The following is an 11,659-nucleotide window of genomic DNA, read 5'->3' as shown; positions in this document are numbered from 1 at the left end:
TACTGTATCAATCTTCATATATATATATATATATATTATTTTCTTGTATATAAATCTAATAAAGGAATTAAAATCTTCATATATATATATTTTCTAGATCAAACATACATCCAGCAAGCATATGTATTTGATTTTCATACTTTGTGAGTATTATACCATCACATTTATTTCAAGAAAATAATATCTTTATTAGATTTTAACATGTTTATATAGAATCTTTTCATGCCAACTACAACGCCAACATGTAAAAACTCATCAAATAAACAACTAAATCACAAAGAGAAATGTATAATGATTAAAGTTTCACTAGTCCATGAATCATCATGAGACTCAACAAATTATAGATGGATATTCATCAAAGGGGGGTAACCACAACGCTTCTTACACCGTAAATGGCATGCATTGTCAGTGCCACAACCAACATCACAATTTCGGTAACATATGACACGTTGGTGTACATCGTTTGTCCCTGTAAACATCATAAATCATAACCATAATTTGTGAATTGAATTAAAATCATACACTGAAAACAAATTTATTTTTTACTCATAACTTTCTAAACTATGAGATTTGGCTATATATCTATTTGCTTACTTTTGTCAGAAGCAGTACTGCATCCAAAGACACATTCAGAACAAGCCTTTGTGCTCATCCCGTTGTTCGCACAAAAATACTTGCAGTCTGTTTCACGACATTCAGTCACAGTTTTTGCTCTCACGCCCATTATTACCAAGGCCATCATCATCATTATCTTGATCATCCTCGACATTTTCCTTTTTTTTGTTTTTTTTTGTTTGTTATTATTATTATTTTTTGCTTGGAGGCTAGAACGGGTTGTCACAGCTCAATTGGTGACAGCTTGTCCTGTGCGAAAGTTGTTAAAGGGTGGGGACCAAAGTTCGAGGAACGCCTGACACACCAATAACCTACTGGTGGATTTGGATGAATAGTTCTTGTCCACGGTGTGGGGTTAGGATCGATGCCCTGCAGGACCAGCTTGGGGTCCGTTAGGGCGGCTAACGGTGGGCTAGTGGGGTCCGCGGGATGGGTTGTCACAATTATAAACTTTTGTTTCAACACATCAGATTATAGAGTTCAATATGTTTGATGATAGTTCAACACTCCAAAGATTTTATTTAGTCAGTTGTGACATAGAAACAAATTTTCATATCTGCACTAGTTTGTTATACATTAAACTTTTAAGACTATATAATCTAAAAGTAATAATTATGGTTGGATTTCTATCTAAATAGTATGTATTTCCATTTTTTATAATTATAAATAAAAATAAAAACATTAGTAGTAAAGTATAACAATATATATATGAGAACTTACACCACTGTCCGTACGTCCATACAACCACCAAGATGGGCCGTCCGTACGGTTTGGAGGCTGAATAAGTCCAGTCCATGAAGAACAGCCTCCAGCGGTCACAAGACTTCGAGATCCTTCCCATGGAGCCGTTGACGAGTTTGTGCAATGGGAAGCTAAGTCAAACCAAAATCACATGTGAAATTAAGGAGATGTCACTTTCATTATGTGTAATTGTGCAGAGCATCTTAGGTAGAATATTCTCTTTGTAATTGTCTATATTTAGATTGTAACTAGGAACTAAATCAAGCAAGAAAAGAGATTATCTCTTTCTCCATTACACTCTACTTCCTACTCTATTTTTCTTCTACTCTGTTTTTGCTCTGTTCTAATCTCTGTTCTAGTCTCTTGATCATCATCATTATCTTGATCATCCTCAGATTCAGCATAAAAAAGAGAAGAATTATATCCCAACTGGACTAATAAGTGAGCTACATTATTACACTCTCTCTTTGTAAAAACAGAGCTAAAAGATTAAAATTTTGATATCCAAAATTGTAAGTCTTGAAGGATGTTGATTAACTGTCTGTGTCGTGTTCGGCCATTGACGATGTTCATTAAAACGTCGCAGTCCCCTTCCATTATTATTGCAGTGTAACCTCTTATCCAAGATTATTGTAATGCAACCAACATTGCTTTTGCTTCCGCTTCCAATGTTGAATAGGCGTGTGATAGATTAGCTTCTGATTTGGAGTATAGAACTGATTTTGATGGACTCTCCCTATAGTTATTAAAAATACTATTGTTTCTAGCTTTCCAAATTCTCCATAGTAACCAAATAGGAAACATTGTTTTCACCATTTGAAGATGCAGAGTATAGGATTGAAGTTATGATATTAGAAATGTTTTCTTCTGCATCGTCTGCTAAATTAGTTGTGTCTATATAGGGAGTGCTTGAAAAAAGCCAAACCATAAGTGCAAAGGGACATGTGAATAAAGCATAATTGATCGTTTCCTCTGCTTGTCGACATCTAGAACATATCAGATCTAATGTCATACCTCGAGAGCGTAGCCTTGTTAAAGTTGGAAGGCTTCGAGAAATAATTCGCCATAAGAAGTGTTTTAATTTTGGAATCACTGGTAACTTCCAGATTTTGTTCTTGAGTTCTGGTGAACCATAAGGTATATCCGGGGGTATGTCACACGAGAGAGGATCATGTGTTAAAATCCAGTAGCCATATTTAACCGTGTATTCACCTGTAATGCTATAATTCCATGTTAGTGTATCAGGCTGCCCTACGCGTGCTAGATAAATCTTTTGAATTTGATCAATATCCTCTACTTTGATGTGTGTTCGAAGCTTCAAATTGTCCCATGATATGATCTCTCCCGATACTACCATAAGTGTGTTTAACGCTTTATTGTTATCTTCATGTATAGCAGAGATTGGTCTTGGGAGATGTGAGTCAATAACATTGTCTAATCCTAATCTTACTGTTTTTCCATCACCGACATTGCACCTTGATCTCTTTTTTATTAATGAAATACCCACTAAGAGAGAAGACCAACCATAAGATTGGTTTTTCCTTTGTTTTGCATCTAAAACCGTAGTATCCCGGTAGTAGCGAGCTTTCATTATCTGTGCAAACATTGAATTTGGATATTGAATTAAACGCCAAGCCTGTTTAGCTAGAAGTGCATCGTTAAACTTTTCTAGATCATGAAATCCTAGACCTCCTTCTTTCTTTGAGTGTTGCAATTTTTTCCATGCTATCCAGGAAATTCCCCTTTGTTGAGCATCTTTTTCCCACCAATAGTTCATGAGTATCGAATCAATATCTGAAGTAACACCTTTAGGTAGTTTAAAGCAAGACATAGCATACACGGGCATGGCTAGTGCTATTGATTTAAGCATTATTTCTTTGCCTGTTGGAGAGAGTCTCTTTGCGCTCCAACTAGATGTTCTCTGTTTTACTCTAGTGATAATATATTCAACCATTTCTTTCTTCTTCCTGCCAAACTCTTCAGGTAATCCTAGATATTTCCCCCCACCTCCTTGATTAGGAATCTCAAGTATCTCTTTCAATCTGTTTTGTGTTGTACCGTACACTCGTGAACCAAACGTTATCATAGACTTTGATGTATTGATTTGTTGGCCTGAATAGTATTCGTAGACATCAAACACATCTTTCCATGCTTTACGATTTTTCCTGTTAGCTTGGCAAAAGAATAGAATTTCATCAAAAAATTGGAGATGTGTTATTCTAGGTGCATTGTTTCTAACCTTTACACCTTTTATATCTCCATCTATAACCCATGATTGAATGAGATGGCTTAAGATATCCGAACATAGAATGAAAAGATAGGGTGAAAGGGGATCCCTTTGCCGTATGCCTCTTTCCGTTTTGACATTTCCATATGGTGAGCCATTGATTAATATTGAATAACTCACAGATTCAACAGTAGCCATGATCCAATCAATCCACTTATCACAGATACCAAAAAGTTGAAGAGTAGTTCTCAAGAAATTCCACTCTACTCTGTCATAAGCTTTGCTAATATCCGTTTTGACTGCCATAGAAGACTTTGAAACTCTCTTTCGAACTTTTAGAGAATGCATAACTTCATGAGCTATCATGACATTATCTTGAATCAGTCGACCCTGCACATCCGAGACTATTTCATTTAAGTGTTTCTTTAGTCGGCTGACTAAACACTTTGAAATGATTTTGTATAGGACATTGCAGAGTGCAATTGGTCGGTAGTCAGAGAAAGTGATCGGATTGTCAATTTTTGGGATGAGACAAATGCTAGTATGGTTCAAATGAGGTAGCATAGTGGTTGTATCGGAGAAATGTTGAATTTCCCATGTAACATCACTACCAACAATGTCCCAACATGTTTTATAAATTTTAGCTGTTAAACCATCCGTACCAAGGGCTTTGTCATCTCCGATTTGACACACTGCATCGTATATTTCCTGTGCAGTGAAAGGTCGAGTGAGATCCTCATTCATATCTGATGTAACTCGTGGCTCGAAATCAGCAAAAACGTCCTTTGTAACTTGATGGCCATTAGTTGAATATATTTTTTGGAAGAAAACTTGAGCCTGCTCTCCTAACGCTTTATCTCCACGAAATATGTTCCCATGTGCATCTTGGATTGAGGTGATTTGATTTTTTGTGTACCTTGTGTTAGCACAAGCTTGGAAAAAGCTTATGTTTCAATCACCCTCATTCATCCATTGGTGTCTACTCTTCTGTTTCCAATGTTTTTCTTCATCCAAGTAGGCTTTTGTGAGTTTATTTTGTAGCCTTGGGATATGTTGTCACACCGTAAAGTAGAGGCTCTCCATTGCTGTATTAAGTTCTGACTGTAGAGCCTTAATTCACGTTTCTGAATTTAATTGAACTTCATGTTTCAAGTTTTCCATTGCTTTTCTACAGAAGACAATTCGACTTGAGATTGGTATGTTCAGATTCTGCGTTTCTCTTAACCATCCTTGTCTAAAGACCTCTTTGAAACTATCAACTTCGCATAGACACTTATCAAAGTAGAAGGTTCTTCGTCTATAAGGGGATCCAATATTAAAATTTAGGGAGATCGGTTTATAATCAGAACCTGTGAAGTCTAAAAGTTCGACTCCTGAATTCGGAAAAGCAGCTCTCCAAGGTCCGTTCTGGAGAGCTCTATCTAAACAACATTTGACAGTGTGGTTTTGTCGTTCGCCTACCCATGAAAATTTATCGCCTCTGTGCTGTATATCCTCAAGATCACATATCGCTAGCATGCGTTGGAAATCACAGAAGGTCCAGGCTGCTCTTATAGGTGCACCAAGTTTTTCAGAGTTTGAAAGTATTTCATTGAAGTCACCTATGAGCAGCCAAGGATCATGGCGATGATAGGAGAGGTTTTCTATTCACTCCCATAAATGGTGTCTTTCACTTTGTTTTGGATGGCCATACACACAAGACAAATAAAAACTTATGTTATTAATGGTTACAGAAACATTAATGAGACGCTCATCCATTGAAATTGGACTGAGAGCTACATTCTGTTTCCACATCAAAGCTAAGCCTCCACTCCTTCTAAGAGAGGGCTGGATAATTATATTAGCAAATCCTAAATCACACTTAAGTTTATGTACTACATCACATTGATTAAGAGTTTCAATAAGAAAAAGAACATCTTACTTAGTTTTACGACATAATCTATTAAGTCTAGAATGCGTCATCGACGATCCAATGCCTTGACAGTTCCAGGAGAGGACTCTCATATTGGATCTGGGGTACCGGGCCCCCCTGCGCCTCCGTCGAATCGCTGGTTGACTGAGTATGAGCCTATGGAAGCAGTGGACTTACTCTTCTTTTGGAGTTGGCTCAGGTCCGCCAATTCCTCTGCAGCCTCTGCTTTGTTGAAAGCTTCCTCAAAAGAAACTCTTTTATGCTTCATTAAAACGAATTCAGACAAGGCATTATCCGATGATGCCTCAAATAGATCCTCCTAGCAGTTAAGATCATTGATGGTAATCTTCTTTTTGGCCTGGATGTAGCGTATCTTTTCTGCATTTAAGTCAGCATCTGCGAACACAGCGGGAGTCATTGATGTTCCTCTTATTCCATTGTCAGGTTGAGTGGATTGTCCAGTAGTTGGTGCCATCTGAATTCCGGGAATTAAAGTTGCTGGGTCAATATAGGGTAAAGTGTCTGCCTCGAACATGTTGTTGACTCCAGTCGAGTGATTGTCATCATCACTTCTATCACCCGGATCCCATTGAGTATCATCATCAAAAGCCAAAGGACAATCTTTGTTGTCGTGTTTCAGAGAACCACATTTGTTACAAAAGTTTCTTAACCTCTCATATCAAAATTTCACCACAATGTTTACACCAACAATGAATTGGAGATTCTTTTGAAAATGAAGCAAATCATTAATGTTCCATGCTATCCTAACTCGAACCGTTCCAACTTGGTTGGTATTTCATCATTATCAACCTCAGTTACAAAGCCTAAGCGATTACCAACCCACCTAGCCATAGCATTTATTAAGTAGAGAGTCGGAATACCTTGAATTTGCACCCAAAATGGGATAATCTTTATTTCTCCATCGATTATGTTGGGATACCATCGATGTGTCGTTAGCATCCAGTCATTGAAAGATCACGACCCGCTATTGAGTACCAGATTGAGTGATTCCTATGATTGGAATCGGAATTGAACGCGACCATCATCTAGTATCCGCCCAACACAACCATCTACAAATCCCCATACGCGGGGCATTTGGCAAATCAGAGCGCGTAAATTATGCTTCTATGGGTTCACTGGAGTAACCACCAAAGAGTAGCGGTTAATGTTAACCGCTCGGTCATAGAATTCCGGTGGGAGAGGTATTGGGATGTCATCAATACCCAAGTCAAGATCTTGAACAGATTTTCGGAGAATCACTCATTGTAAATGTGAGAAGGTGATTGATAGAAAAGCATGAAAGGTGATTGGGAAATTGTATGAAGAAAAGTCGAATATATAGAGACAGCAATGGCGATTTCCTGAGACGGTTGAGTTCCGTGAAATTGGGGATGGAATAATTGTCGTAAATTAACGATAGGACAAAACCGCCAACTGAAACATCCAAACAGGATACAACATTTCTGTCGGTCGGAAAGGCACTCCTAAGCAGAGAAAAAACCGGTGTTGTCGGAAGTTGGTATCACAAGAAAAGTCGCTTCTGCAGAGAGGCGCCATTTGGTTTAGTCACTCAAATTTCCTTATTTTTAACATTTTAAACTATTTTGACTTATTGAAACTATAATTTTCAAGTAATAAATATTTTAAAAAAAAAGTTATAAAACGAGATTTCATGTAATGCCCTAACGTCCAAAAATCAGAAGAACTAGAAAAAAACAAATTAGGGACAAACGGTAATCTGATTGCATAAAAAGACGTGGACCTTACATAACCCGGACTAACATTATTTGGATAGTCGATAAATGATCAGAGTTTCCATTCAGTGACTTCTCACGACACCTGTAAGCAATTTGAAAGGATAATTAGGGAGAAAGAATATTCAAATTAATCATAAATAAGTTGTGTATTACCGACATTAAGTACTTACCATATCAAATATTTTCGACATTTAAACTCCAAATCCCAAAATCAAATATATTAAAATCCAAAACTTACTCCTTTCCGAAACTAACAAAATCGGACTCTATCATCTCCACAATCTATATATACTTTTTTGAAGTACATTTTAGGTTCTACCCTTTTATTTGTACTTATTTAAAAACTTATTTACAAAGTTAATCCCTAAATTTTTTTCAAAAATAGCATTACTTCAGATTTTGTTTCATAAATATTTTACATACCATTCCAACTAAAAAAATACAGCATAATCAATATGAAAACAGAAACTATAATATATTTAACCACACATCTATTGTGTATTGAAGATGTTGTATCTCTGAATCCTTTGCAAACAAAGAAAACAACAATTTGATTCCGATTTTGTTTTCCAAAACCTGTGAGTTTTGATTTTTAATGTAAGTAGAACTTCGATTCACATTTATTTAAATAATATAACTAATATATAAAAACTTAATAAAATTTTAAAATATTACGAATATATAAAATTAAAAATTTTAAAATACTATATAATATGATTATAGAGTAGATGGGTTACAAAGAGGACATGTTGGAATTAATAAAATATCATTTTATTTGTGCTAACACGGGTTAAATTCTCATTGTATTATTTGTCAACACTATTAATATTAGAATATTTGACATATAAAAATTAAATTGATTTAACTAAGATTGTGTAAAATAATTAAATTGTTAGGAAAAATATGACTTAATCATAGTGTATAAATGACTTACTATGTATTTAGATCCCTTATTTTTTATTATAATAATTAAAAATCAAAATAGAATCTTAAACACTAAACAAAACAAATTAAATATAAATATAACAAACAAAAAAATTAATATAAACATTTATCATTACAAAAGGTTGGAAAATTTAATTATTACTCTATTTGAAAAACATTTAATATTTAACAAACAAATACAATATAAAATATAAATAATAATAAAAATTATATGCACTGTCATCATCACTTCTATCACCCGGATCCCCTTGAGTATCATCATCAAAAGCCAAAGGACAATCTTTGTTGTCGTGTTTCAGAGAACCACATTTGTTACAAAAGTTTCTTAACCTCTCATATCGAAATTTCACCACAATGTTTTCACCAACAATAAATTGGAGATTCTTTTGAAAATGAAGCAAATCATTAATGTTCCATGCTATCCTAACTCGAACCGCTCCAACTTGGTTGGTATTTCATCATTATCAACCTCAGTTACAAAGCCTAAGCGATTACCAACCCACCTAGCCATAGCATTTGTTAAGTAGAGAGTCGGAATACCTTGAATTTGCACCCAAAATGGGATAATCTTTATTTCTCCATCGATTATGTTGGGATACCATCGATGTGTCGTTAGCATCCAGTCATTGAAAGACCACGACCCGCTATTGAGTACCAGATTGAGTGATTCCTATGATTGGAATCGGAATTGAACGCGACCATCATCTAGTATCCGCCCAACACAACCATCTACAAATCCCCATACGCGGGGCATTTGGCAAATCAGAGCGCGTAAATTATGCTTCTATGGGTTCACTGGAGTAACCACCAAAGAGTAGCGGTTAATGTTAACCGCTCGGTCATAGAATTCCGGTGGGAGAGGTATTGGGATGTCATCAATACCCAAGTCAAGATCTTGAACAGATTTTCGGAGAATCACTCATTGTAAATGTGAGAAGGTGATTGATAGAAAAGCATGAAAGGTGATTGGGAAATTGTATGAAGAAAAGTCGAATATATAGAGACAGCAATGGCGATTTCCTGAGACGGTTGAGTTCCGTGAAATTGGGGATGGAATAATTGTCGTAAATTAACGATAGGACAAAACCGCCAACTGAAACATCCAAACAGGATACAACATTTCTGTCGGTCGGAAAGGCACTCCTAAGCAGAGAAAAAACCGGTGTTGTCGGAAGTTGGTATCACAAGAAAAGTCGCTTCTGCAGAGAGGCGCCATTTGGTTTAGTCACTCAAATTTCCTTATTTTTAACATTTTAAACTATTTTGACTTATTGAAACTATAATTTTCAAGTAATAAATATTTTAAAAAAAAAGTTATAAAACGAGATTTCATGTAATGCCCTAACGTCCAAAAATCAGAAGAACAAGAAAAAAACAAATTAGGGACAAACGGTAATCTGATTGCATAAAAAGACGTGGACCTTACATAACCCGGACTAACATTATTTGGATAGTCGATAAATGATCAGAGTTTCCATTCAGTGACTTCTCACGACACCTGTAAGCAATTTGAAAGGATAATTAGGGAGAAAGAATATTCAAATTAATCATAAATAAGTTGTGTATTACCGACATTAAGTACTTACCATATCAAATATTTTCGACATTTAAACTCCAAATCCCAAAATCAAATATATTAAAATCCAAAACTTACTCCTTTCCGAAACTAACAAAATCGGACTCTATCATCTCCACAATCTATATATACTTTTTTGAAGTACATTTTAGGTTCTACCCTTTTATTTGTACTTATTTAAAAACTTATTTACAAAGTTAATCCCTAAATTTTTTTCAAAAATAGCATTACTTCAGATTTTGTTTCATAAATATTTTACATACCATTCCAACTAAAAAAATACAGCATAATCAATATGAAAACAGAAACTATAATATATTTAACCACACATCTATTGTGTATTGAAGATGTTGTATCTCTGAATCCTTTGCAAACAAAGAAAACAACAATTTGATTCCGATTTTGTTTTCCAAAACCTGTGAGTTTTGATTTTTAATGTAAGTAGAACTTCGATTCACATTTATTTAAATAATATAACTAATATATAAAAACTTAATAAAATTTTAAAATATTACGAATATATAAAATTAAAAATTTTAAAATACTATATAATATGATTATAGAGTAGATGGGTTACAAAGAGGACATGTTGGAATTAATAAAATATCATTTTATTTGTGCTAACACGGGTTAAATTCTCATTGTATTATTTGTCAACACTATTAATATTAGAATATTTGACATATAAAAATTAAATTGATTTAACTAAGATTGTGTAAAATAATTAAATTGTTAGGAAAAATATGACTTAATCATAGTGTATAAATGACTTACTATGTATTTAGATCCCTTATTTTTTATTATAATAATTAAAAATCAAAATAGAATCTTAAACACTAAACAAAACAAATTAAATATAAATATAACAAACAAAAAAATTAATATAAACATTTATCATTACAAAAGGTTGGAAAATTTAATTATTACTCTATTTGAAAAACATTTAATATTTAACAAACAAATACAATATAAAATATAAATAATAATAAAAATTATATGCACTGTCATCATCACTTCTATCACCCGGATCCCCTTGAGTATCATCATCAAAAGCCAAAGGACAATCTTTGTTGTCGTGTTTCAGAGAACCACATTTGTTACAAAAGTTTCTTAACCTCTCATATCGAAATTTCACCACAATGTTTTCACCAACAATAAATTGGAGATTCTTTTGAAAATGAAGCAAATCATTAATGTTCCATGCTATCCTAACTCGAACCGCTCCAACTTGGTTGGTATTTCATCATTATCAACCTCAGTTACAAAGCCTAAGCGATTACCAACCCACCTAGCCATAGCATTTGTTAAGTAGAGAGTCGGAATACCTTGAATTTGCACCCAAAATGGGATAATCTTTATTTCTCCATCGATTATGTTGGGATACCATCGATGTGTCGTTAGCATCCAGTCATTGAAAGACCACGACCCGCTATTGAGTACCAGATTGAGTGATTCCTATGATTGGAATCGGAATTGAACGCGACCATCATCTAGTATCCGCCCAACACAACCATCTACAAATCCCCATACGCGGGGCATTTGGCAAATCAGAGCGCGTAAATTATGCTTCTATGGGTTCACTGGAGTAACCACCAAAGAGTAGCGGTTAATGTTAACCGCTCGGTCATAGAATTCCGGTGGGAGAGGTATTGGGATGTCATCAATACCCAAGTCAAGATCTTGAACAGATTTTCGGAGAATCACTCATTGTAAATGTGAGAAGGTGATTGATAGAAAAGCATGAAAGGTGATTGGGAAATTGTATGAAGAAAAGTCGAATATATAGAGACAGCAATGGCGATTTCCTGAGACGGTTGAGTTCCGTGAAATTGGGGATGGAATAATTGTCGTAAATTAACGATAGGACAAAACCGCCAACTGAAACA

General features: G+C 34.8%; 1 long non-coding RNA gene across 1 annotated transcript; it reads right to left on the bottom strand.

The window, feature by feature from the left end:
* Positions 1-169: 169 nt before the first annotated feature.
* On the bottom strand, positions 170-1,120 carry LOC147941262 (uncharacterized). The gene is made up of 2 exons (XR_015561246.1): positions 595-1,120; positions 170-469 (listed from the first exon to the last, which is right to left on the bottom strand). It is a non-coding gene; the product is annotated as an uncharacterized LOC147941262 (long non-coding RNA).
* Between the last annotated feature and the right edge of the window lie 10,539 nt (positions 1,121-11,659).

The sequence above is a fragment of the Camelina sativa genome, chromosome 7 (genome assembly GCF_030686135.1).
Source record: "Camelina sativa cultivar CO46 ecotype springtype chromosome 7, ASM3068613v1".
NCBI lineage: Eukaryota > Viridiplantae > Streptophyta > Magnoliopsida > Brassicales > Brassicaceae > Camelina > Camelina sativa.
The sequence above is the reverse complement of the archived record's forward strand: the minus strand, read 5'-3'. Positions and strand labels throughout refer to the sequence as shown.